Source organism: Hyla sarda, chromosome 9 (assembly GCF_029499605.1).
Source record: "Hyla sarda isolate aHylSar1 chromosome 9, aHylSar1.hap1, whole genome shotgun sequence".
In the NCBI taxonomy this organism is placed as follows: domain Eukaryota; kingdom Metazoa; phylum Chordata; class Amphibia; order Anura; family Hylidae; genus Hyla; species Hyla sarda.
In genome coordinates, this window is record NC_079197.1 from 62,495,116 (window position 1) to 62,523,011 (window position 27,896).

The 27,896-nt window shown below is 44.0% G+C and overlaps 1 protein-coding gene across 5 annotated transcripts in view; it reads right to left on the reverse strand.

Moving 5' to 3' along the window:
* LOC130291529 (BTB/POZ domain-containing protein KCTD12-like) overlaps positions 1–27,896 on the reverse strand; it is a 602,472-nt gene that overhangs the window by 563,904 nt on the left and 10,672 nt on the right. For 3 of the 5 annotated variants that reach the window (XM_056540350.1, XM_056540354.1, XM_056540353.1), the window contains exon 1: positions 23,887–24,173. The exons of the other annotated variants lie outside the window; for them this stretch is intronic. The gene's annotated coding sequence lies outside the window, so the exon portion shown is untranslated. Of the gene's footprint in view, positions 1–23,886; positions 24,174–27,896 lie in introns of those variants that run through there. 5 annotated transcript variants of the gene reach the window in all.

Here is a 27,896-nt window from a genome sequence, read left to right on the forward strand (position 1 = left end):
TGTCTCCGCCGGCGGTCAAATAGCTGTTTCACCTATATCCTTGTGCTGGCAGTGTGCTGCTGCATTCTTCTGTTGCTGTATATCTAGCCTAGTAGCGTGCACCTGTAGGCCAGGTCCATATAATAGTTAGGTATCAACTAAAGTGCTGGCTGACTTATTCTTTGTCTGTATTGCACATACGGGGGAGTGGCTACCTCCATGTTGGCCTTGCACCCCACCCACCTCTATCAGGTGTGTATATAAGGTGTCTTGGATGTTCCAGACCCTGCCATGCTTACTGAACTGTTCACACAGAGGCATATTCACAGTGTAGGGTCCGTCCCAAGGAGGCTACCTTATCGCGGTGGGATGGTCCAAGCTATTTGACCGCCGGCGGAGACAAATTTGCGAGCTAAGTGCCTCACTATTTCATAGTTTCACATTTGCATCTATTACACCATAGCTGTATAGCTCTCCATGTTTTAACTGCATTTTCATGTTTCACCTATATCCTTGTGCTGGCAGTGTGCTGCTGCATTCTTCTGTTGCTGTATATCTAGCCAAGTAGCGTGCACCTGTAGGCCAGGTCCATATAATAGTTTGGTATCAACTAAAGTGCTGGCTGACTTATGCTTTGTCTAGATAGATAGATATGAGATAGATAGATATCAGATAGATAGACAGATAGAAATGAGATAGATAGATATGAGATAGATAGATAGATATGAGAGAGATAGATAGACAGATAGATAGATAAAGTAAATATATGCAGCACACCAATATCCGTGAATCAAACTAGCAGTGTTTTCTTCCATGATGCAGTAGACAATGTTTCGGTGATCTCTCATCCCCATTTTCAAGTCTTGAAAACGGTGATGATGAGAGATCACCGAAACGTTGGTGTGCTGCATATATTTACTTTATTTGAGGAGAACGTGAGCACCGAGGCTCTAAGTGCTTGCACCATCTACAAGTCTGAAGTATTGTCTGGAGGTGCTGCTTTTATTTGGACTAGATAGATAGATAGAAGAACAGATTTGCTGCAGCACACAGAGTAGTGACAAGTGGTTTATTTCATTCCAATTGCTATTGGAATGAAATAAACCACTTGTCACTACTCTGTGTGCTGCAGCAAATCTGTTCTTCTAGCGATACGGACCCGGGACCTGGGACCAGCCGCTGCGTGCACCTATCTTCACACTCCTTTGAGGTGCAGCCCACCCTGCTTTTTCTAGATAGATAGATAGATAGATGAGATAGAATATAAATAGATATGAGATAGATAGATATGAGAGAGAGATATATAGATATGAGATAGATAAATAGATAGATAGATAGATATGAGAGAGATAGAGAGATGATACATAGATATGAGATAGATAGATATGATAGATAGATAGATAGATAGATAGATAGATAGATAGATAGATATGAGATGATAGATCGATAGATAGATAGATAGATCGGAGATAGATAGGAGCTAGATAGATAGATATGAGATAGAGATCGATATGAGAGAGATGGATAGATACATATGAGATAGATATGAGATAGATACATAGTTTTGCAACAGCTGGAGGCACCCTGGTTGAGAAACAATAAGATGGAGGTAAATAGGCACTATGTCATTGTCTCTTAAAGGAAAAGTCTCATGCTCTAAATCTTTCCCCTTATCCTAAGGATAAGGGATAAGCTTTAGATCGCGAGGGGGGTCCAATCGCTGGGGCCCCCTGCGATCTCCTGTTTGGAGCCCCTGTGCACTAGCACAGGAGCGCATCACGACCTTCGCCTGAAGCGGAGGCCACCACGCCCCCTCCCCCTATGGGAGAGCCGCGCTCTTGTGCTAGTGCATGGGGGCTCCAAACAAGTGATCGCAGGGGGCACCAGTGGTCGGCCCTCCCGCAATCTAAAACTTCGGATAGGGGAATGTTTTTGAGCATGAAACTTTTCCTTTAATCAGGGTGCCTCTAGCTTTGGCAAAACTACAACTCCCACCATGTCCACATTGCCAAAGGCATGCTGGGAGGTGTAGTTTTGCAACAGCTGGAGGCACCCTGGTTGAGAAACAATGAGATGGAGGTTTGTAGGCACTCTCTTATTGATTCTTAACCAGGGTGCCTCCAGGGTTAGGGTCTGGAAGCAAGATAGATAGATAGATATATATGAGATAGATAGATATGAGATAGATAGGTAGATAGATATGAGATAGATAGATAGATAGATAGTTATCAGCTTGAGAAAGGTTCTGGAGAGGACCGAAACACCGCGGCTGTGTAACACATTTTTTTGATGGAATAAATCACCCCGTTTTTCACTTTATGGAGTGCTGCACTGGCTTTATTTTTCTAGATAGATAGATATGAAATAGATAGATATGAGATAGATAGATAGATATGAGATAGATAGATATCAGATAGATAGACAGATAGAAATGAGATAGATAGATAGATAGATAGATATGAGAGAGATAGATAGATATGAGAGAGATAGATAGACAGATAGATAGATATGAGATAGATAAAGTAAATATATGCAGCACACCAATATCCGTGAATCAAACTAGCAGTGTTTTCTTCCATGATGCAGTAGACAATGTTTCGGTGATCTCTCATCACCATTTTCAAGTCTTGAAAATGGTGATGATGAGACATCACCGAAACATTGGTGTGCTGCATATATTTACTTTATTTGAGGAGAACGTGAGCACCGAGGCTCTAAGTGCTTGCACCATCTACAAGTCTGAAGTATTGTCTGGAGGTGCTGCTTTTATTTGGACTAGATAGATAAATAGATAGATAGATGAGATAGATAGATGAGATAGAATATACATAGATATGAGAGAGATAGATATGAGAGAGATATATAGATATGAGATAGATAAATAGATAGATAGATATGAGAGAGGTAGAGAGATGATACATAGATATGAGATAGATAGATATGATAGATAGATAGATATGAGAGGATAGATCGATAGATAGATCGATAGATAGATAGATAGATAGATAGATATGAGATAGATAGATAGATAGATAGATATGAGATAGATAGATAGATATGAGAGAGATGGATAGATATATATGAGATAGATATGAGATAGATACATAGTTTTGTAGTTTTGCAACAGCTGGAGGCACCCTGGTTGAGAAACAATAAGATGGAGGTAAATAGGCACTATCTCATTGTCTCTTAAAGGAAAAGTCTCATGCTCAAAATCTTTCCCCTTATCCTAAGGATAAGGGATAAGCTTTAGATCGTGAGGGGGTCCAACCGCTGGGGCCCCCTGCGATCTCCTGTTTGGAGCCCCCGTGCACTAGCACAGGAGCGCATCACGACCTTCGCCTGAAGCGGAGGCCGCCACGCCCCCTCCATATAGTTCTATGGGAGAGCCGCGCTCTTGTGCTAGTGCATGGGGGCTCCAAACAAGTGATCGCAGGGGGCACCAGTGGTCGGACCTCCCGCAATCTAAAACTTCGGATTGGGGAATGTTTTTGAGCGTGAAACTTATCCTTTAATCAGGGTGCCTCTAACTATGGCAAAACTACAATTCCCACCATGTCCACATTGCCAAAGGCATGCTGGGAGGTGTAGTTTTGCAACAGCTGGAGGCACCCTGGTTGAGAAACAATGAGATGGAGGTTTGTAGGCACTCTCTCATTGATTCTTAACCAGGGTGCCTCCAGCTGTGGCAAAACTATAACTCCCAGTATGCCCACATTGTGTAGTATGGGCTAGCCAGTTCAGAGGACACTGAGCTGTACCCACTGCCCTGGCTGCTATATAAATATATATATATATATATATATATAGCAGGTACCTCACACAGCTCAGCAGTATATCACTCTATACCAATGTCTGTGCTTTGCCCTCCGGCTGCCCCATACTGCATATACTACTTTGAATATAGTATATGCCAGACAGGTCGTAGGGCACAGCATAGACTAACATTTCATCATGCATGCTGCCAGGCCCGGCCACAGTCACTGGGACTTCAGGACGGGCTGACCTCCTACTGACCTGCCGGCACCATTACAGGGGGATCCTGGAGCTCATTTTACAGGTGGGGAGGCAGAGCCACAGAGGGTGTGAGGCGGTGAGGCAGGGTCCATCTGTTTTCTCTCTGAGGTGAGGCGCGGGGGGGGGGGGGGGGTTTCAGGAGGTCTTTCAGCTGCCCTTTCTCCGATCAGCAGCAGTTTCTATAGCAGGTGACCAGCCCCAGCAGCCCTTTCTCTTAAAGTGGCAGAGGATCAGCAGGGGCTGGTCGGGCGCAGCGCTGGGGCTCCCCGTCTGCAGGCAGGATGGAACCGGAACTGCTGGATTAAACTTCAATCCCGGCGGTCAGCCGGAGAGTGAGGAGTAACTTGCGCTAGTCAGGGCCCTGAGCGAGGCCCCCCACTAATGCGAGGACTGAGGCGGTGGCCTATTATGCTAGAGCCACCTCTGCTGTCAGCTGGCCAGCCTGCTGCAGTCAGCCCAGGAAGCCTCATTGCTTCCGGCACGGCCAGTCTTGCGGCCGGCCGTGCGACAACCACTGTCAGGGGCCGCGCCAAGAAGTCTTCTTTAACTTGGTGCGGCCGGCCGTTCGGCAGTCAAGGTAACCGGCCCACCGGGGATTTTCGGTAGGCCAGTCCAGCCCTGGCTTGAAGCCTACAATATGCTCAGTTGCTTTAACTGCATAGTGCACGGCTGCAAGTTGCTTGGCACACTCATCAAACCCTCTTTCAACTGGTGAAAGAAGCCTGGAGAAGTATCCCAGTGGTTTATACTCTGATCCTATTTGTTGAAGCAGGACCGCTGAGATAGACTCTGCACCAGCATGGGCCTGAATTGCCATTTCTCCTTCAGGGTGAGGGGTTGCTAAGACAGGGGCCGAGGAGAGGTCTCTTTTCAGGGTTGAAAATGCATCTTCCTGTGGTTCGGACCAGTCTTTCAAGGAAGGTTCTTCCCCTCTGAGAAATTCATAAAGCGGCTTTGCTTTCGCAGCAAAATCCTCTATGAACTCTCTCATAAAGTTGGCTACCCCCAGGAACTTGTGCAAGTCCTGAAGAGTGCCTGGTCTGGGTAGTTTCACCATGGCTTCCACGCGGGCAGCCATGATGCCTTTGGCTCCATGGGAAATTTAGACGCCAAGGAAGGTTACTTCTGACCTAGCCAAGTTTGCCTTGTGAGGGTTCAGTTTGAGCCCTACTTGGACCAGGAGTCCCAACAGTTCACTCAACAGAGCCAAGTGCTTTTCCATGGTCTCTGTGTGAAGGAGCACATCGTCTACATATTGCAGCAGACATTCTGGCCGTGAAAACACACTTAGTACAGCCGCCAATGCCTGGTGAAAATATGTAGGGCTGCTGTGAAACCCCTGAGGGAGTACACAAAACATGTACTATTTGTCCCCCACCGTGAAAGCAAACTTGTACATACAGCTCTCTGTCAGTTCGATGGAGAAGAACCCGTTGGCAACATCAATTGTCGAGAATACACAACTTTTGCCACTTATTCTTGCCATTATGTCGGGAGTTTGTGCAACTACTTGGGCAGACATGGGGGTGTATTTGTTAAGGACTCTTAGGTCTACAGTCAATCTGAAAGAATTTGTGTCCTTCTTTTTCACAGGCCAGAGGGCATTGTTGCATTTAGAATTGCCCTCTATGACCATGCCCCTTTCTTTCAAATCCTGGACTGTGTCCAGTATTGACTCAATTGCCTCTGGTGGAAAGCGGTATTGCCACTGAGGTGGTGGGTCTGGCCCTTAGATATCCACCTGAACACCTACCATTTTCCCGCAGTAATTTTTGCTTTGGGCCCACAAACCTGGATGCTCATACACAATGGGTTCAAGGTCTATGTTATGTGAGACCTCTGGCCATTTGTGTTCCAGCATGTTGACAGAATTTTCAATTGCAGGCAGGGGTGGTCCCAGACACTGGCGTTGTATGACACACACCTTTGCTTGTCTAGGACCCTTCCACAAAATGCAGTTTGCCAAATCAATGATCCATCCGTTATGTGTCATTACATCGGTACAAATGATGTTATCGGAACCTGGGTAATACCACATTGGGATCTTCAGTGTCATATGTCTGGCAATCTGGATGACAACTTCCTCTATTCTGTGAGCTCTAACCCCCCCTTGTTGGCGATCAAATCCGATCACCACACACTGAAGGCTGTCGGGGTGAAGATCATGTTTCACATTAGTGATGGAAATTTCTGCACCAGTGTCAAGCATGATCTTTGTGTCCTGATTGTTTATTCTGGCTTCAATTTGGGGTCTCCCTGAAGAATCCAATATGATGTAACATCTTGGAGCCAGATGTTTAGGGATCCCTGACCGTCAGTCAAGGTGTACCAGACTCCCAGTAGGTACCTACTACTGTGGTACACACTGCCACTTGAGAATGTTCAGCTGGAACATTCTGCATAGCTTCTAGCCTTAATGGTTCTTCAGCTGGTTTGCTTGAGACATTTACAAGTGCAACATGTTTAACTTGCCATTGTAAATGCTCCGAATTCTCTTCTATCTGTACCCCATGTTGTTTGGCATAATTGTGTTTCACTTTGAAACCATTATTGCCAGTTTTATCTTGGGCAATTGTTTTGTGAGAACTTTGTGGATAGTTCCTTTTCATGTGCCCATATTGCAGACACAAGAAACAACGAATGTGTCTTGACTGCTTGTTTTCCAATGGTGGAGCTGTGGGGTAGACAGGTCTGTATGGCTTTGCATGGTGTTTTCGTTCATCTTTAGATCTAAAGGTGACATTCCCACGCTGCCTAACTTTCACAGACTTTCTATTGTGCAGCAGATCTCATCTGTACTGCTCAATAATCATAGCTGCATCCGTGAGCGAAGATTCTTTTGCCGCACTTAACCGGATCGCAGTCTCCAGGTAAGGGAATCTTTCCACAAACATACGCACCATGCCTTGTGGAACTCCTCTACCTTGATCTTTTGTTACCTTCCTGTACATTGCTTCAAACTTCCAACACAGAGACAAGGGCTCATCGTGTATGGTGGGTTTGAATTTAGTTAGAATATCAGGGGTAACATCCCAATGGCCAGTTGCTAATTTTATAAGTATTGAAAGGCATTCTTCCTCATTATGAAATTTGCCATTATTGGGGTCCATTTTCCCTGTTTCTTCATACCTCTGGATAAGGTGTGTAGGCAACCATAATTTAAACAACTCCATGCGATTTTGAGAGGCCACTGAAAACTTGTTGCAATGTCCCTCGAAAATGTCGCATGAGGTAAATGGATCTACATGGGGATCATAACTAGGGATCTCTTTGCAGATCTTTAACAGGAAATTTATCCTTTCCATACCGTTGTGGTTAGGATAAAATTCCGGCACCCTTCTTGTTTGCCTTGGTAGACTGGAAGCTGAGTTTACAGTTTCCCATCCGCTACCAAATAGCACACTTGTTCCATCCCTATTACCGGGACTGTTATCCATATTCTCCATAGGTGTTGGAGAATATGATAACCTGCGCTCCACCTGTCGCCTATCATCCAGACTTGGAGACTGAGGTATTCGATCTCCGTAACACAGACTTGTTTCGTTGGCAACGTCAACTTGCTATGTGCACTAGGCCGAGACAGATTAGTGATGATCATCTGCGACTTTGCAGCCAGATCTTCCCTAAGTGTTGCTATCATGGCATCAGGAGATACCATTCTAGTTCTATACTGATTGATCTCAGTGTACAATTGAAGAAGTTCTTTGTCCATGGCAGAGCAATAACTCTCTCTTGGTCAGAGAGTTTTGATTCCAACATACAAATTTCCTTGCCTCTCTCAATTGTACACTGGGCTTCTTCTTCTAACTGGTATTCCAGTGAACACACTTGTTTCACTTTATCTAAGCAGCTATGGCAGTGATCATTATGTATATCAGCTACCGTGTCTGCCTTCCTGTTAGCAGCAATTGTTTCACTGTGTTCAGGCTTCCAAATGGTGTCCTCAAAGCAATACACTAGCTTTGCTAACATCTTAAAGGGGTATTCCGCCCCTAGACATTTTATCCCCTATCCAAAGGATAGGGGATAAGATGTAAGATCGCCGCGGTGCCGCTGCTGGGGACCCCTGGGATCCCCGCTGCGGCACTGCGCTATCATTACAGCACAGAGCGAGTTCGCTCTGCACGTAATGATGGGCGGTACAGGGGCCGGAGCATCGTTACGTCACAGCTCCGCCCCTCGTGATGTCACGGCCCCCCCTTTCAATACAAGTCTATGGGAGGGGGCACAGCGGTCGTCACGCCCCCTCCCATAGACTTGCATTAAGGGGACGGGACGGGCCGTGATGTCACGAGGGGCGGCGCCATGACGTCACGCGGCTTCGTCCCCTGTATCACCCGAACTCGCTCTGTGCTGTAATGATAGCGCGGTGCCGCAGCGGGGATCCCGGGGGTCCCCAGCAGCGGGACTGCAGCGATCTGACATCTTATCCCCTATCCTTTGGATAGAGGATAAAATGTGTAGGGGCGGAATACCCCTTTAAGCCGTTTAGAAGTTTTGTTCAGAACACATCTTTTTCTAATGTGCATTTTATCATATTTATATGCTTGATCTAATAATGCGGACCATAACATTTCTGATGATTTGTATATGGTGGGGGGTATAGGGTCAAAATTACTATGTTGTGCTAAATCTTTTAGTGTGGAAAAGTCCATACTCACATTTTCCTTTGCCATCTTGGTCAGTGTTCTCCTTCTCGTCCCTTTCGTGCTGCTTGAAAAAGGTCCTTTTCTTCCTGAACACCTTTTCCCGACCAGCTGGACGTCACCTTAGAAACACTACCGTCTATGCTTAAAAGTATGTGTATGGAATTATTTTACTTAGTGAATCGTACGCCGTTTCGCCGCAAAGAAAGAAAAAATTGTTAACACCTTAGAAAAACAAATAAAACAAATAGGTTCGCTGTTCCTAAATATATTCCTGTGTCCTGTTTTTAAACAAAACTATGCTATTTGTCCAAACTTCAAGGTCTAGACACACAGTATAACATAACACTTCACCGTGTACGTATGTTACCTGTCCACACCTCTCCGCCTATCTTACTTCACGATATAACACAAGCCTACTAAAACAAAAACACAAATAAATAAATAAAAAAACAGTCGGGATGAGCTCGCCAATGAAAAAGGATATCCTAATGTTATAGGATGAAGGGGTTAGCGAGTCTTATTAGAGAGGAGTGGAAAGGAGTCTTGGGATAGGAAGGATATGGTTAGACTGTGGAAGCCAAGAGAGAGTGGAGGTTATTAAGAGATAGAAGTTGGGGGCAAAGGTATAGGTTGCAGGGAGGAAAGAGGGTGATACTTAGCAGATTATCAGCCTTGGTGCAGGAGATGAGGCAGGACAGCAGTTTGATGATGGATCCTCACTGCCTGTTATGGTGGCTGCCTCTCAGGATCACTCCCTCCCTTCCACCCAGCTTGGTATATATAGCTAACTTTATACAATGTCCTAAGACCCTCCTTTCTGGCCAGATATCCCCAGGCACCAACACAGGTTTGGTGGGCCCATACCAGAGATAATGCCACCTGTGCTTTGGCCTCTCTATCACCTGGCCAGATATCCCAAGGCTACCATGATACGTGTATGGAACAGGTTAGGTGGGCCCATTCCAGAATGTTATACAACATCCAAAAATATACCCCTGGTCTAATGGCCATTATATTGTGTTTTATGACATGCCCCAAGTAATGTAAGAAACAATCCTGTTTGTACAACATTTCTATAGACATTCTTATAAAGGTCATTTATAGGGCATAGGCTGATGTGAGATAGATCGATATAAATATGATTATATGACTCTTCCCTTCACAGCCTCACCATCAATATGTATCATATCACCTTGGCCAGGGACAGAAGACAAGATGACTAGTAACCGGGAAATAAATTATCTTCCTTGAGGTACGATACGCATTGCGAAGGCCATCATGCCCAGCAAGTAGCCATGTTAAAGTTGTTTAAAATTTGACTTTTTCCTAGGTACCTGACCAGCAACCAAGCCTGTCCACTGTGGCGTTTGCTTTCTGACTGGTAGCGGCCATTGGGGCTGGCATCCTGCTTGTACCAGGCTCTACCTGAGTACACAGTGCTGACGCATGGGAGATAGAATTGCACAACGAACAAGTGGGCACTTGAGCCCTGTAAAATGCTTACAGAATAATTCTGTATCTATCAAACCCCACTACTGCTGCTTTGGCTGAAAATGACTTATGATAGTCGTAGAAGGACGAGCCACCATATTTGTAAGCAAGATCTGTTACCTTGTGCAGATACAGATACAGTTCCTCTTTATGCTCAGATTTGACAGAACATACCACATTTCTGTATAAACCCAACACAATAACAATTTCAGAAATATTATGTTTCCTATTTAACCTAGCATCTTTGCTCTTGAAGACAACGGACAAATCCCCACAAGTTACAGTCTTAGTTTCCGTGACATCATTTGTGGCAATTAGCAAAGATGCCAGATTGACATTCTTCCCTTCAAGAATGTTCTTCCAAAGTGCTGCAGAAATAAAATGCACTGGGGCAACATGCAGGGCTTCATGAGCCCTACCTGCAGTCGTGGCTTGGGATGTAGAAGCCACTGGCACCACCTCCGTACTAGGTGTCTCACTAGCACGGGCTCTTTCCAAGTCTTCCAGCCGAGACTGGAAGCCTGACAAGGACGACATCATGCTGGTCATCATAGAATGGAGCTGCCCAAGTGACACACTCAAAGTCTGCATGGACATCAACTCCTGATTTCTCCGTGGTGCAGGCACAGACATTAATAAGTTGTACAATTCTGCCTTTCTAGTTGAAGCTTGGAAAGGAATGTCCTTATTTTTTGGTTCTTAGTTTCTTAGTCCTGGTCTCGTAGGACAGAACGCTACCCCGGTCAGAGGCTCTGGCAGGAGTCTACAGAATGGAGAGAGCCTCCTCTATGTCTGAAGGGTGAGACATATTCATAGGCACACACCTGTCCGGACCAATGAAGGGTGCCAGTGGGTAAACAAAGAATAATAAGCTCACATGCTTCCAAGCAACCCCACCTGCAAAATCTTTACTAACCTTATTACATTTGTATAACCATATCTAATCATACAACAGCACCAACGACCAATGCAAGTTGACCATGTTTGCCTCAAGCAACGGACTGCATTGCGTAAACATAGCCAAGACTGTGCTCGACCTGAAATTATTGACAGTGACAGAAACTGTAAAGTGTAATTAAACTGTAAAGTGTAATTACCCAGGAGAGATGAATATAGCATATGTGTGACTGATGTTGCTCTGAAGATCGTGTCAGCAGCAATGAGACATAGATGACCCACCTGAAATGTGACAGGTAATGATGTGACTGATTGTTTGTGTATAAATGTCTATTACAGATGAGCGAATCGAACTTGACGAACCTGAATTCGTTACGAATTTCATGAAAAATTTGATTCGCAACGAATACGAATATCGCCGCGATTCTATCGCACGAATCGCTTCATTAAACTCCATTTTACAGCGTTCCAGGCTATTGTAGAACTAAGATGGCAGATCCACATGTGAGTACATGGGGCAGGGGATTATGTGAGGGCCGGAAACAGCGGCGGGAATGAAGGTAGGCGGGCTGACCCAGAACCACATGTGAGATGCAGCCTATCAGTGTTCACTGACCCCTGTGATGTCACAGCCCCTATATAATCGGTGGCCATCTTGCCTCACTGCATTTCATCTATGCACTCAGATGGAGAGGACGGGACTGTGTGTGTGTATGTGTATGTATGTGTGTGTGTGTGTGTGTGTGTGTGTGTGTGTGTGTGTGTGTGTGTGTGTGAATAGCTCATACCACAGTGTTACACTGCAACTGCTAGTCACATCAGCATTAGGGAAAGGCAGGAGTACAGAGTGCTGTGCTGTTACTCTGAGAAGGATCATTGTTAGCTAAACCTCCTATTCACGTTATTGAGCATTGCAGCAGAGAGGGGCAGATAGCTGACAGCTGCCTCATACAGATCTCCAAGCTGCCTGAACTTTCTGAAGCATCTCATCTCCTCATTTTTCAGCTCTATTGAGTTTTTTTTTCTCCACAAATCTTCTGTTGCTCAGACTTGTGTGACAGAGGGCAATTTAGGGTTTAATCCCTGGATTTTTTTTTGGTGGTGCTGCACTGTTGGGTCCTGCTGCTGTTCAGAAATAAGTCATATTAGTGTGGACTTTAGTGCCTTTTTACCATTTTTCACCTGTTACTCTGTCTCTGTGCTAAATTCAGTGTTATACCACATGTTATACACCTGCCGGTGTATTAAAGATTTTTTTTTTCCTGAGTACAAATACGCTTAACAGTGGCCTTATCATTGCAAAGGGCCTAAATAAAAGCAAATAGAGTACCATATACTACCTTTTTTTCTGTCTCTGTGCTAAATTAAGTGTTATACCACACGTTATACACCTGCCGGTGTATTAAAGAAAAAAAAGTTTTTCCTGAGTAAAAATACGCTTAACAGGGGCCTTCTCATTGCAAAGGGCCTAAATACAAGCAAATAGCGTACCATATACAACCTTTTTTTCTGTCTCTGTGCTAAATTCAGTGTTATACCACAAGTTATATACCTGCTGGTGTATTAAAGAAATAAAAGGTTTTTCTAGGTAAAAATACGCTTAACAGTGGCCTTATCATTGCAAAGGGCCTACATACAAGCAAATAGTGCACTATTTAGTGCCTGTATTTCAGTTTTATACCACATGTTATACACCTGCCGGTGTATTAAAGAAAAAAAGAAGGTTTTCCTGCGTACAAATACGCTTTTTCATTGGCCTTATCATTGCAAAGGGCCTAAATTCAAGCAAATAGTGTACCATATACCACCTTTTTTTCTGTCTCTGTGCTAAATTAAGTGTTATACCACACGTTATACACCTGCCGGTGTATTAAAGAAAAAAAAAAAGGTTTTCCTGCGTACAAATACGCTTAACAGTGCGCTCATCATTGCAAAGGGCATACATACAACCAAGAAGTGTACTATTTAGTACCTGTATTTCTGTCACGGTGCTAAATTAAGTGCTATTCCACACATTAGTATACACTGGCTGGTGTATACAACTAAAAATGAGTTTTTTTCTGCGTATAAATACGCTTAACAGTGCGCTCATCATTGCAAAGGGCATACATACAACAAAGGAGTGTACTATTTAGTAACTGTTATTCTGTCTAGGGCCTATATACTTTGAAAGGACAGCCGTAAGTAATCGCCTGCTGCTGTTCTATACCCTCATAAACGCACTAAGTGTGTCAGGCAGGGAAGTGCCAGGACGTGCACAGAGAAGGGGCAGAGGCCTACATATGTCAGGCAGAGTTGGCAGCAGCAGGTGCAGCAATAGGCCTGAGCTCCCGTTAACACCCAGCGGTCGTGTCGTCGACCCATCTCTCCTCGTCAATTGGTTTGCACACTCATCCCCATCATCACAAGCGATATCTGACAACCCCAGTCAAGAGTCGGTGGGTTCCTCAGACAAAACCTTCAGTTGGCATGGCCCGGGAGCAGTCCCTGTAATCCCATTGCCTTTGTCCTATGCTGTTCCCTCTCCCAAAGAAGTATCTCATGCTTTGGGTTCAGCTCCACTATTTAGCGAGGACGATGTAATAGAGGACAGTCAGCATCTAATGGGCAGCTAAGAATGTGAGGAGACATGCGTCCCTTGCTCCGTGATGCGGAGAGTGACGTGGGAGGCGGTGTTTCAATTGCTCAGGGTCCTGAGGCAGACACTGTTGTGGAACACGAGGAGGACATCAGTGACGTGCACACATCTTTTGATGATGATGAAGCCGATCGCAATTGGGAGCCAGGTGCAGAAGCCGGGGCTTCATCATCATCAGGAGAAGAGATTTGCTCTTTGTCTATGAGGCAGCAAGGCGGTAGCACGGTTGGCAATCAGCGTGGTGGTGGCAGTAGTGGAAATTCAGGAGCCAAATGTGCCAGGGGGAGACCACCTTCTTTGCGGCAAGCTACCATTCCAGGAGGTAGCGGAACAGGGGTTCTTGGAGACAGCGCCAATAGCAGTGAAATAGTGCGAACTACGGGTGGGAAAATCAGCTACTCTGCGGTGTGGTTGTTCTTCATAAAGAATCCGGAGGACCTTAGCGTAGTCACATGCAAAATCTGTGGGCAGAAAGTGAAGCGTGGCCAGGGTCCCAATCTCGGCACAACGGCCCTGCGTCAACACATGATTCGCCACCATAAAGCGGCCTGGGATAACCGTGGCTCCGAGGTAGTGGTCCAGCCTGTCGCATCACCCAGTGGCCATCCGCTCCTTCCGTCATCCAGCCAAGGCTCCACCACCTCAGCCGAAGGGAGCATTGTGTAAACCATCCTTCTTGCGCCCCTGCTTCCTCCGCTCGTAGTCAGCCATTCCGCCAACAATCGATCGGCGGAGCCATGTCCAAGAGACAACAGTATGCACCCACTCATCCAACGGCGCAGAAGTTGAATGTGCTCCTGTCCAAGTTGCTGGTGTTGCAGTCCCTCCCTTTCACACTGGTGGACTCTGCAGCTTTCAGGGGATTGATGGATTGTGCCGAGCCGAGGTGGAGAGCCCCAAGCCGTCATTTCTTTGCGAAGAAGGCAGTACAAGTCCTGCATAAGTTTGTACAAGAGAAGGTGAGCCAGTCCTTGAGCCTGTCGGTGTGTTCAAAAGTGCACGGCAGCGCAGTGCAGTGGAGCTGTAACTACGGGCAGGGACAATACATGTCTTTTACGGCCCACTGGGTAAATGTTGTTCCTGCACAGCCACAGCAGCAACTTGGACAGGTCACACCGCTTCCTCCTCCACGCTCTCGCTCCCAGGCCGTTGGTCCTGTTACAGTGTGCGCCTCCTCCTCCCCCGTGCCCTCGGCCTCCACTGCACATCCAAATCTCGGTGGCCCTTCATCGTACCACGTGTGTAGGGCACAGCGGTGTCAAGCTGTCCTTCTCATGGTTTGCCTTGGCGAACGGAGTCACACAGGGGAGGAACTGATGAAGTTCATTAGGGAAGAAATCCGAGTATGGCTTACTCCACGAAATCTGGAAATGGGAACCATGGTGACCGACAATGGGAAGAACATTGTGGCCGCGCTGCGACAAGGAAGTGTGAACCATTCGCCCTGCGTGGCACACGTGTTGAATCTGGTTGTCAAGAAGTTCATCAAGTCTTCACCCCATTTGCAAGACGTCCTGACAATAGCAAGGAAACTGTGCATGCACTTCAGCCACTCATACACCGCCAAGGACACTTTGCTTGAGCTGCAGCATCAGAACGGTATCCCACAACATAGTCTCATTTGTGATGTTGCTACACGTTGGAATTCCACCCTCCATATGTTGGACAGACTATACGAACAAAGAAAAGCCATCACAGATTTTTTGATGATACAAGCAGATAGGAGTACTCCCCTGTGTAACTTCAATGTGAACGAGTGGCAGCTCATACGTGCACCTGCCGTTTGCTGAGGCCCTTTGAGGAAGCCACATTTTTTGTTAGTCGCTCGAATTACGCCATGAGCGACGTAATTCCACTCCTACATTTACTCCAAAAAATGATTGAAAACATGGCTGGTCACGGCAATGGAGATGTTGCTACAATAGTCCTGTGGGGGATGAACTGGAGGAGGATGATGAGGGGCAGAGCGGAGCACAGTTTACGGTGGATGAGGTGGCCGGTGTTTCTGTTCATTGGACAGGAGGGGAGGAGCAGGAGCAGCCAGAGGAGCTGGAGGGTTATTACAAGGGAGTCGAGGCAGAGGACCCAGACACACTGTGGCAGTATGCAGTGGAGATGGAGGAAGGTAGTCCCAGTGAGTCACTGTCACAAATGGCATGATGCATGCTGAGTTGCTTGCGTAGTGACCCCCGAATTGTCAAAATTCGTCAGCGCGATGACTTCTTGATCTCCACCTTATTAGACCCTCGCTACCCGCCCAGAATGGGGGCCTTTTTTACACCCACTGAGAGGGAGGACAAACTGACCTACTTCAGGGAGCTTCTACGTAGTCGGTTGGCCGATGCCTATCGGCCACATGGTCCATCCACTAGCAGGTTTGACTCAAGGGGCCCTCTGCGCTCACCTTCCACTGCCACGGCTGCTGGGGAGGGGTGGCAGGAGCAGTACCGGCTCAATCAGCAGCAGCCTGAGTCTACAGTCGCTGATGAGTAGCTTCCTTCAGCCGCATAGTGAAGCTACTCATCAGCAGCAGGTGGACATGGAGCAGGACCTGAACCAGCAGGTGATGGCTTACCTCGACATGACCCTGCCAACAACCATTGAAGATCCGCTGGACTTCTGGGCAGCCAAACTCGATTTATGGCCGCAACTAGCGGAGTTTGCCCTGGAAAAGCTGTCCTGCCGGCAAGTAGTGTGCCATCAGAGCGGGTGTTTAGTGCGGCCGGGTCCATAGTCACCCCAAGGCGAACTCGTCTGTCCACTAAAGATGTGGAAAGACTGACGTTTGTCAAGATGAATCTGGGATAGATCAGCCAGGATTTCCAGCCACCAATGACAGATGGGTCTGAGTAGATTGACCATGCTCCTACAACCAAATTTTCTCTATTGTGGTTGGTTATGAAACCCTCTGGGGCAGACCTGGGGATTGTACGGCCCGCTTGACACATACGGCCCTTTGATTGGCTCTGACCGGCCCATGCTGATTGGGGGACAACTATGCTGCCTAATCTGGGGGACATCTATGCTGCCTAATCTGAGGGACAAGTATGCTCCTAATCTATTGACATCTATGCTGCCTAATCTGAGGGACAACTATGGTCCTAATCTGGGGGACATCTATGCTCCCTAATCTGGGGGACAACTATGCTCCTAATATGGGGAAAACTGAAGCTTCTGGCTTTGGGCCTATAATTTTTTCAAGTTTAGCAGTAGCTAAATACATGCTTAATGCAAATGTCAACATTGATCTTTAAATGTAAGGGGTTATGAAACCCTCTTGGGTACTGCAAATGCATGCTCCAGACTCATTCTGTGTCTTTCACAAACTACTTGCCTCCCTGGTGCCTCAGGCCTTGGGCCTATAATTTTTTGAAGTTTAGCATTAGCTAAATACATGCTTAATGCAAATGTAAACATTGATCTTTAAATGTAAGGGGTTATGAAAACCTCTTGGGTACTGCAAATGCATGCTCCAGACTCATCCTGTGTCTTTCAGGAACTACTTGCCTCCCTGGTGCCTCTGGCCTTGGGCCTTAAATTCTTGGATGTTTAGCAGTAGCTAAATACATGCTTAATGCAAATTTCAACAATGACCGTTAAATTCTCGGCGCTCTGCCAGGGCCTTCTCCTACCCCGCCTGGGCCGATCCGAGGACCTCATTAACCAACTCACTAACTAATCCAATCGCTTATAGCGATGGGCGGTGTGTACAAAGGGCAGGGACTTAATAAATGCCAGCTTATGACCTTCACTTACTGGTAATTCCTCATTTTAAGATTAAATAATTGCAATCACAGATCCCTATCACGAACTGGTTTCAGCGTGCAACACGCACCTGTCCTTGAAAGATAGAGAGACCCTAATCCGTTCAGTGGAGCGCTAGTGCGACCCAGGACATCTGAGGCCATAACACACCTGTTATTGCTCGATCTCGCAATTGATCGGGCAAGGTAAGGGGTTATTAAAGCCTCTTGGGTACTGCTGAGGCCTACTCCTGACTGCTCCTGGTGCAATGTATTGGGTAATTAAACACTCTTGGGTAGTGTTATTGCTAAATTTACTGGTAATTTTATCAGTAATAAAATTAAATTTTGCAGAATACTAACCGTTACACAACGGAACGCTTGTTGCGTGTGATTTTTTTATAAAAATAAAAATAAAATAAAAAATACGGACAAGGATTAACTCTGCTTCATCATTTTGGGCGAAAAAAGTCCTTTGGTGATCTGATCTTTTGGAGACAGATGTGCTTACACACATATTGAATTAGTTTTTGTAAAAAAATTTCCAACATTGTGTGGTTAATAATTTTTGAGAAGAATGTCTTTGGGTGGTCAACCATCCTGCATTATAGAGTCTTGTGAACTGTTGGATATGTGCTTGTTCTTACACAAAGGTATTTCTTTAAAAAATTTCTAAAATGTTGTTGTATTTTAGAGGGGGGATTGTGAAGCCCGGGTGTGTACTGGTGCATCAGCCAACTCCAGGCTGTGTCATTCAGGCAATATATGGGTTCCTAATGCCGCAGAGGTGTGGCCTGGGTCTTGAAATTTCTAATTTTTGGATAGCGGGTGCTACCAATGAGAAATCTATGACAAAAATATCATATATTGTGTTGGTTTTTGGGGGGGATGGTGAAGCCCTGGTGTGTACTCTTGCATCAGCCAACTACAGGCTGTGTCATGCAGGCAATATATGGGTTACTGATGCCACAGGGGTGGGGCCTGGTTCTGGAAATTTCAAATTTTTGGATAGCGGGTGCTACCAATGAGAAATCTTTGACAAACATTTCTCATTGTGTTGATTTTGGAGGGGGGATTGTGAAGCCCTGGTGTGTACTGGTGCATCAGCCAACTCCAGTCTGTGTCCTACAGGCAATATATGGGTTACGGATGCCGCAGAGGTGGGGCCTGGGTCTGGAAATTTCTAACTTTTGGATAGCGGGTGCTACCAATGAGAAATCTTTGTCAATAATTTCATATATTGTGGTGTTTTTTTGGGGGGGGGGATTGTGAAGCCCTGGTGTGTAGTGTATTGTGTATCAGCCAACTCCACGCTGTGCCATTCAGCCACTAAATTGTCTCCTGACACTGATGCCACCACCAGGCTCTGTCATTGTGCTGCTGTGTGGCAGTGATTCTAAGAGCGATGTCGGTAATCTGCATGCTATTCTGAATAACAGTATTATTTCACTACCCCAGCACACTCCATATGCGTTTTACGACACAGCAAAGTGTTCTATACCCCTATAGAGGCTATATGTAGGCTAGAAATAGCCTTTTTTAACATCCATTCTCCACGAATAAATTTGGATCGAAACAAACTTTTCGGGAAAATTCGGCAAATCGGCCGAATCGAATTTTTGAAAAGTTCGCTCATCTCTAATGTCTATTGCTCTGAAGAACATGTCAGTAACAATGACCTGCAGTAAACCCCACCTGAAGTCGTGTCAGGTATTACGGTGGCTAATTGCCTATGTGCGAATTTCATTGCTCTGAAGAACGTGCCAGTAACAATGACGTGCAAAAGGCCCAACCTGAAAGCGTGTCAGGTACTCTGGTGAACTGCCTATGATGTCCTGACAACTAGTCAGATTTTATTTATTTATTTTTTTATTATATAATTTATTCATTAAATACAACCGTGTGAGACGTGGCCTGCCCTGAAGAGAAATCAGGTGCACGATGGAACATTACATCCTGCAGAAAGAACTACTGAACTACTAAGGTGCATGATTATGTGCAATACTGAGGACAACGCGAATTGTCATGATAGATCTATGAAAACCATGCATCAGGTGCAGGACCTGATAAACAACTCCCCCAGTGAACAATACCTAGAAACTTATGAATTATGACCCACCTGCACGTAAAACTGATAAACAGAGCTTATGGGATCATCCAACAACTGTACCAAGCAAAAACGCATATACACTATAAGATGACCGAAGCTGCATATGAATGACACATTATCTTACTGTCCATAACATAGCCAGGGAATATGCTGCATTATTTTTGCCGGGAACCTGTTCTTACCACTCCAGATGCAGCTTAGACCTGAACGAATCCACTGACTCCTCCTATTCCTGGGACGTATGAGCTCAAGCAGTGCTTCTTAAACAAAGTACACCTCCATTGCAAAGTATGCACCTGATACAGGTAGGAGGGGGATTTAAATAGCCCTCTACACTCCCACAAATACAGCCTTGACAGCCTTAACACTTATAAACATCGACCATATAGTTCTGCCAAATTTCCTATAAGTCTGGAAAGGAAGTAAGTACAATCCTGGGGCAGAGTTCTCCAAAAAGGACTTTAGAGCTCTCTCTAAGTCTTGAATCTCTATGGGCGCATTAAGCATATCAGTGTTTGTACATGAAATTTTGGGAATATAATTTTCATTAATATTCCTCTATATCTTGCTTCCCCACATTACACTCTGATCCATATCCTTGAAAATGCTCTCAAACTTCTGATTCTATCTCTTAGGGTCAGAAAGTATTACCTCCATCTTATTTTTAAACCTATTAATCTCTATTAATCTAATAATCTCTGGCTTTGATAATTCGGGATAATGTTTTGCCCATTTTCACACTTCCATAAATAGTTTTTACCCACTAAAAAAAGTTTGTTCTGGGCTTTGTTTAATAGAAATACTTTCATATTTATCCTGAGCATTCTTTAAAGGGGTACTCCAGCGCTTGGACATCTTATCCCCTATCCAAAGGATATGGGATAAGATGCCTAATTGTGGGGGTCCCGCCGCTGGGGACCCCCGTGATCTTGCACGCAGCACCCCAGTTAAAATCAGTCCGGGTCTGATTATCGGCGACCACGGGGCAGGACCCCTGCGATCAGGCATCTTATCCCCTATCTTTTGGATAGGGGATAAGATGTCTTAGTGCCGGAGTACCCCTTTAAGTTCAGAAAATTCATTTGAGATGGATTCTTTATATACTCCTGCTTCCTTGTTTTGACCTCAGCCTCTTTACTATCTGCCTTCTCTCTGTTTGTGTTTATATATAGCAAATTTTTTAATTAGAACCCCTCTCCGGAATGTCTTCATTGTATCCAAAACTATAAAGGGTCTGGCAGAGCCTATATTGTTATCATGAAATTCTCTTAATTCTTCCTCTACTTTCTCAGTTATTTCACAATCTATAGCCAATGTGGATTAATGTTTGGTTTATGTCCTCCAGCACAATTATTCTCTTTGTTCCCTCTTGAAGACACATACTAATGGACAATGGTTGGAAATCAAACTTGTTTAATATGTGATTCTCTCAGTATTCTGTAAAGCCACATAAGCACCATGTTGATTCTTGATGCTGGCGAGAAGAATGAACAATAACGGGAAAAAGGCATCAATTTCTGGGTTTAGTACACTCCAACTATCCTTCCACCCCATCTCTTCACAAAATTTGTACAATGCTGTTGGGCCCTTTCCAGATGATTGCCCCTTCTGTCTCAGAACCTGTCAGTTTAAGACAGAAGGGGGTACTCCACTTGAAAACATTAGTGTTTTTTTTTTTTTTTTTTTTATCAACTGGTGCCAGAAAGTTAAACAGATTTGCAAATTACTTCTATTAAAAAATCTTCACATTTCCAGTACTTATGAGCTGCTGTATGTTCCAGAGGAAGTTCTTTTCTTTTTGAATTTCCTTTCTGCCTCACCACAGTGTTCTCTGCTGACACCTCTGTCCATTTTAGGAACTGTCCAGAGTAGGAGCAAATCCCCATAGAAAACCTACCCTGCTCTGGACAGTTCCTAAAATGGACAGAGGTGTCAGCAGAGAGCACTGTGGTCAGGCAGAAAGGAATTTCAAAAAGAAAAGAACTTCCTGTGGATCATAACAGCAGCTGATAAGTACTGGAAGGATTAGGATTTTTTTAATAGAAGTAATTTACAAATCTGTTTAACTTTCTGGCACCAGTTGATTTAAAAAAAAATGTTTTCTAGTGGAGTACCCCTTTAACCATAAAGTGCACTTCGTAACAACAAAACCTCCTAAAATAAGCAAAATAGCGGTTTTCTTTTAGATTTTTCCACAGTTATAATAATTGTATGCCATATGTTTTATTGTAAAATGACTACAAAGTACAATTGGTTCTGCAAAAAGCAAGCCCTCATATGGGTCTGTGTATGGAAAAATATAAGAGATATGGCTTTTAGAAGGCAAAGAGGAAAAACAAAAATGCAAAAATGAAAATTAGCTGTGTCCTTCAAATGGCCCTCCATACACTGCCGCCCTATATACTGCTTCCTTTACCCCTTCTATACAACTCCCTATGGCTCCCTAACTTACATCTACTGCTCCCTATGACCTCCCCACTTCCACATACATTGGTTTCTATACCCCTCCCCCCATATTTCCCCTATTACCTCCTCTTCCTCAGTGCACTGTTACAGGACCTTTTAGGTCCTAAAAGGTCCTGTACCAGTCTTTATGCTGCCCAAACAGCTATTAGGGGGGGGGGGGGGGGGAATCATATTATTGCAATCTACCGCATAATTTGCACAGAAAGTGGCAAAGTGCAATAATATGCCTGTCAATAGGGCATCAAAGGGCCCCCTTTTCACATTTGTGCATGTCTCTGAGCACCAATGGCTGGGCCATCCAATCTGTAATGCATTTAGCATGCGTTAATTATGCACCTATAGGTAAATACGGTGCTCAGCCATTGGCTCCTTACTGTGTCAATCACTTTTGTGGAAAATCTTTATCCTGATTGCCTCAGTTTTGGACAAGTCTTTGGCTGCAAAGTTGTGGGAGATTTAAACAGATATACTGCCGCCAAAGCTTGATTGCAGTTACGTTTTAAAATGTTGTGCCAGCCAACTTTTTGTTTATTTACTTTTTTATTCTGTTTTGCATAAATTGCATCAGATTTTTGGCAAGCCTCTACTTATGCAGTGAAAGGCCAGGAAGTGGCTCAGGCACTAAAAGCTTTATTGAAAACTTGACCTCAGACAGGACATCTTGGACTACCTATTTTAGTTACAAGAGTGCCTATTGTTTATAGGAAATTGCTTTGTTGTTCATTCTGCTGTTTATGAGTAAGCAATATATTTTCTATTAGGAACAATTTTCTTGTTTTTGCTATGTATATTATGAATGTTGCACTGCAAGCGCAGTAGACAGCAAGTTATCCACACCATCATTTTATGTTATATTAGGAAAAGAAACATATTTTTTATTTTTCTGATTTTATCAAAGTGACATATTTTAGGGTACAATATTAAATATTTTTTAAAGTTGGTTTGGTTTTTCAACATAAAATATGCAGTACTTTTTCAATAACAAAATTGTTCTCTGACACCACACCAGACTGAAAAATAAGTGAGGGAATTAATATCCTTGGCTTACACTGTCAACTGCAGAGATTAGCAGAATTGCTTTCCTTTTAATCTCTTCTGATGGCCCTAACAAAGACTAAAAATAGTTAAAGAGGTAGAAGAGGATCAGGAACACAATAATGATGTAGAAAACAAATCCAACTTACTAAAATACTGTGCACTATGAATAAATTACATAAAACTGATTAAATTAAATTTTTTAAGCTATATAAAATGTGGCATCTTCTTCAATTGCAGAACTCATATATTAAAAGTTAAATACAAATATTCAACAGCAATATGTAGAAAAAAAAAAGTCAGGCTTTAAACATTTCAGACAGTAAAGAAAGCTGATCCTAGTAGAAAAAAAAAACAATTTTTGTGGGAAATAATCTAGAAATAAGTTTAAACTCATATTATGCATAATCATGCAATTATTATTTACATACATGTAAAACTGTCTTATCCAAACTCCTATCCTTACTCCGGTAGATTAGGCACGCTGAACATTGCGTTTACATGTTCAGTTTTTTTTTATTGCAGTTATTGTATACAAAGCCACAAATTTAATCAAAAAGGAGTTTCATTCTTTTCTGTAGATGTGTTCTCCATTTATAATCTGTTCCTGCCTTTGTATAGAGTAATTGCAATTTAAAACCTGAACATGTAAACGCACCCTTAAACAAGGTTGGCGGTTTTGTTCGACTTTCAACAGCGACAGTTTATCAATCTTTACCTTTGCAACACATTACTCTAACTTCAAATACATCTATTGAAATGAATGCAAGCTGCACTGACGTTAAGATGTTTTAGGGAAAATAAATAACCAAATATAAACTTTGCCATTTCACACATAACACTATAAAAATATAGGTATACCTGTATTATCTTTGTTGTGAAGCCAAAAATACACAATTCTTTGCTTAGTATTTCAAGCCTTTCTCCCCTGCCTCTTTCTTTCTCCTCTTGTAATGAGGATGGTGTTCTAATGTTGTTGAGCAGTGAGCAGTAAGTCACTCCCTCTTATGTGTGTTTGTGTGTGTGAATGCACGCCCCTAAGAGGATGTCATTGTAAATGCATGTCTGCTTTGTTATAGAAATAACATTTTGCTGAAATACTAGTAAATATGCTAATGTACGCATGTCAGAGGATTGACTGCAGACAATCTAGCACAGCCTCGGATTTTTCAGATCTATTAATAAAGGAGGATTCACTGGCTAGACATAACAGTCATTTTTATTTGCAAATAAGTACATATTTATGCAGTATGCTTGTACACCTTGAACTTTGTGGTTGGCTTTGTTAGTGAAGGTTATGCTATTGGAATTATATTGTACGGTCAAGTATAAAAAGCTACTTGTCTCATGTCACCTATTGCTTTATTTGTTTAATGGTATATTTTTTTACTGTTATACCAGGATGGTAACTCAGCTTTCTAAAGGACACAACCACATGGTATGTTAGTTTCTGTAATGTCTGCGCTCGGTCCAGACACGCCGGCCGTGATCGCTCTTTGCTTGTGTCCCCGCTGCCCGCGGGGCTGGGATTCGCATTGCGGGACGCGCCCGCATGTGAATCCCAGCCCATCACTCACCTCCCTCATCTTCCACCTCTCCATGTCCTTGCAGTCCTGGCGTGCGTGCTGGAGCTCCTACTCTTAAAGGGCCAATGCTCAATTAATCAAGTGTCTACACCTGTACCCCTGTCCTTAAATATCAGCTCCTCCCTTGGTTCCCTGCCGGAACTTTAGTTGCCTATTGTCATTGTGAAAGTTCTGTGTCTCTGTTACCGTGTACCTGTTCCTTGCTACCTTACCTACCCGGCACCTGTGTTTCCTGTCCTGACCTACTGCCATCTTGCCATGTCCAGCCAGTCTCCTTCTGTGCCACGCCACCTCCCAGCTAACTGTGAGTCGTGCCAGGGGTAGCGACCTGGGTGCTGCCTGCCGCAGCAAGACCATCCTGCTTAGTGGCGGGCTCTGGAGAAAACCAGCAGCACCTTAGACTCCGCTCCCTAGCATGGCTCACGTCATCATCCACACAGGCCCAGAGGATCCACCACCTGCCGTGACCTCTTACAGTATCTTAGTATCTAGCTAGACTTTCCTAGCTGGTTAATTCGCATTCAGAACCTTCTGGTACTGTTAGTTAACTTATTTAAACCTTGTTGAAGAAGAAAAGGATCTTTATACATGGCACATTACTGAAAATTGTTGGAAGAAATTATATGCAAAGCCTATAGCTTTACCTTAATGTCAGTGTTTTACTCCGATTTCAGAAACTTACAGGAAATTTAGGCCAAGCCAGGTATCTCATTACCTATCTCTGGTGAATAGATGATTGTCCCTCCTAGGCCTGTCAACCCCTATCCGGGTAAGATTTCTCCTACAGAAGAATAGCATAAAGGTGTGGGGGAATTTTTAGGCCATTAGCACTCCATTGAGAGTGAGAGCATGAGGAGCCTATGAGGAGTTAGTTGTTAAGGCTTTCTCTGAGTCACTTTGGACCAAGCTGGTTCCTGTGAGGCACCAAGATTAATATGATAGACACCTTGCTTTGACCTGAGGGGCATCTTGTCTGTGGCCTTCAAGAAGAAGCATCAAGTCTCTTTGTTAGTCTGAGGGGTAAACACTTTTTAAGGACTAATATAAAATAAAAATAGACATATAATATACAGGGTAAAAAAGTGCTGGTATCCCAGTGTGGCAAATAGTCTGTAGCGCTTATAGATGTATGCACGGAAATCGTGCCTTGTCCTGGAGGCTAGACGCGTTTCGAGGTACTCATCTACCTCTTTTTCAATAGCATGATTGCTATTGAAAAAGAGGTAGATGAGTACCTCGAAACGCATCTAGCCTCTATCGCCTATACCCGAGTATTGGCAAACCCGATGATCTTTACCAACATTCACTGGAATGCAAGAAATTTACTGGAGTACGCTTCCGGCGTTGTTTTACGCATTCCACCTGCCAGCGGACGTCTCCCCAGCGAAAACCTTTTTCCGGCAACCAAGCTCCAGGACATTGCACATGGCACAGTGTGCCAAATCCACTCAAAACTTTCCCTGTGCCGCCGGGGTAGATTGGCCCACATTTGAGGGGCCTCCAGTACGTCAGAGCGCAACCTCATGCACCCACAGAATTACAATTAAGAGACTATCTATATCCCACTCACCAATCTCTATCCCTGTGCCGCCAGGGTAGAGTGGGATACACACAAGGAAACCCCAGCACCGCAGAGCACATTGATTTTAACCCCTTACCAACACGCTGCCACATGCAGTATCGTGACCAGATACGAGCTATACAGAGACATTGCTACTCAGACTATGTGTAAATCAACCATACAAGGCACGATCTCTGTGCATACATCTATAAGCTCTACAGACTATTTGCCACACTGGGATACCAGCACTTTTTTACCCTGTATATTATATGTTTATTTTATTTTATTGTATGTATATTTTATACATTCACTACCTTGCTTATCATGGCGAGTCCGATGTAAGGGCCCTACAAAGGACACCACAAGCACTGTCATTGTAATAATACATTTTTTTAATTAATTCACTGGATCTACATCATTTTTTACATATATTTTATATACACCCATTTATTGGTGACAATCAAGCTTAGACTTGAGGAAAGTGTACCCCCACTTTTTACATTGTTCACAGGTTAGTACTCATCTGGCAGTAATACTATTGTCCCTATTGTCGAGTTGCAGCTACATATACACGTTTTTCATTTTTAAGGACTGCTCACTGACACTACATGGGTTAACTCTTTGCCAGTTGTACAATATGTAATTGTCTTGCATCTCATTTTAATAATATGCTTATATGTATGTGAATGATTCGTTGCTAAATAAAGTAAAGTTGCCGTTGCATGTACTCCTTTCTAGGCTTGTTTTTCCTGGTGACTACTAGGCATAACCAATATCTATTTAGCAGAGACGTTAGAGGTGACAGTAGAGATCTATAATGGCCACACACAGGAAATTTCTGTTGAATTGAGCTGCCTGACAGCTCTGCAGAACTGTTGATAGCATGCAGTCATGTGCATAGTAAATGAGAACTGTCATATAGATTCTAAGGATGTGCCTCCTCCCTCCATCAGTGAAGTACAACTTGCAAACTACAGGGTGGGCCATTTATATGGATACACCTTAATAAAATGGGAATGGTTGGTGATATTAACATATTAGTATATGTGAGGGGGGAAACTTTTTAAGATGGGTGGTGACCATGGCGGCCATTTTGAAGTTGGCCATTTTGAATCCAACTTTTGTTTTTTCAATAGGAAGAGGGTCATGTGACACATCAAACTTATTGTGCTGAGTTTTTACGCAACTTTATTCTTACTTACTTATTTACAAGTTTCTGACCACTTATAAAATGTGTTCAATGTGCTGCCCATTGTTTTGGATTGTCAATGCAACCCTCTTCTCCCACTCTTCACAAACTGATAGCAACACCGCAGGAGAAATGCTAGCACAGGATTCCAGTATCGGTAGTTTCAGGTGCTGCAGAATGGGCAAAACAAAAATTAGAACAGGACCCTCAGTTTACGCAGAAGATTTTGTTCAGTGATGAGGCAAACTTTTATGTGAATGATGAAGTTAACAAACAAAACCACCGCTATTGGTCTGAGATTAACCCACATTGGATAGATCCCTCCAAGACTGTTGGAACACAAAAATTGATGGTATGGTGTGGTATATGGGGTACAAAGATAGTGGGGCCATTCTTCATCAATGGAAACCTCAAGGCAACTGGATATGTGAAATTGCTACATGATGATGTGTTTCCCTCTTTATGCACTGAAGCTGGCACGTTCCCTGAGTTTTTCCAGCAAGATGGTGCACCACCATAATATGGGTGTCAGGTC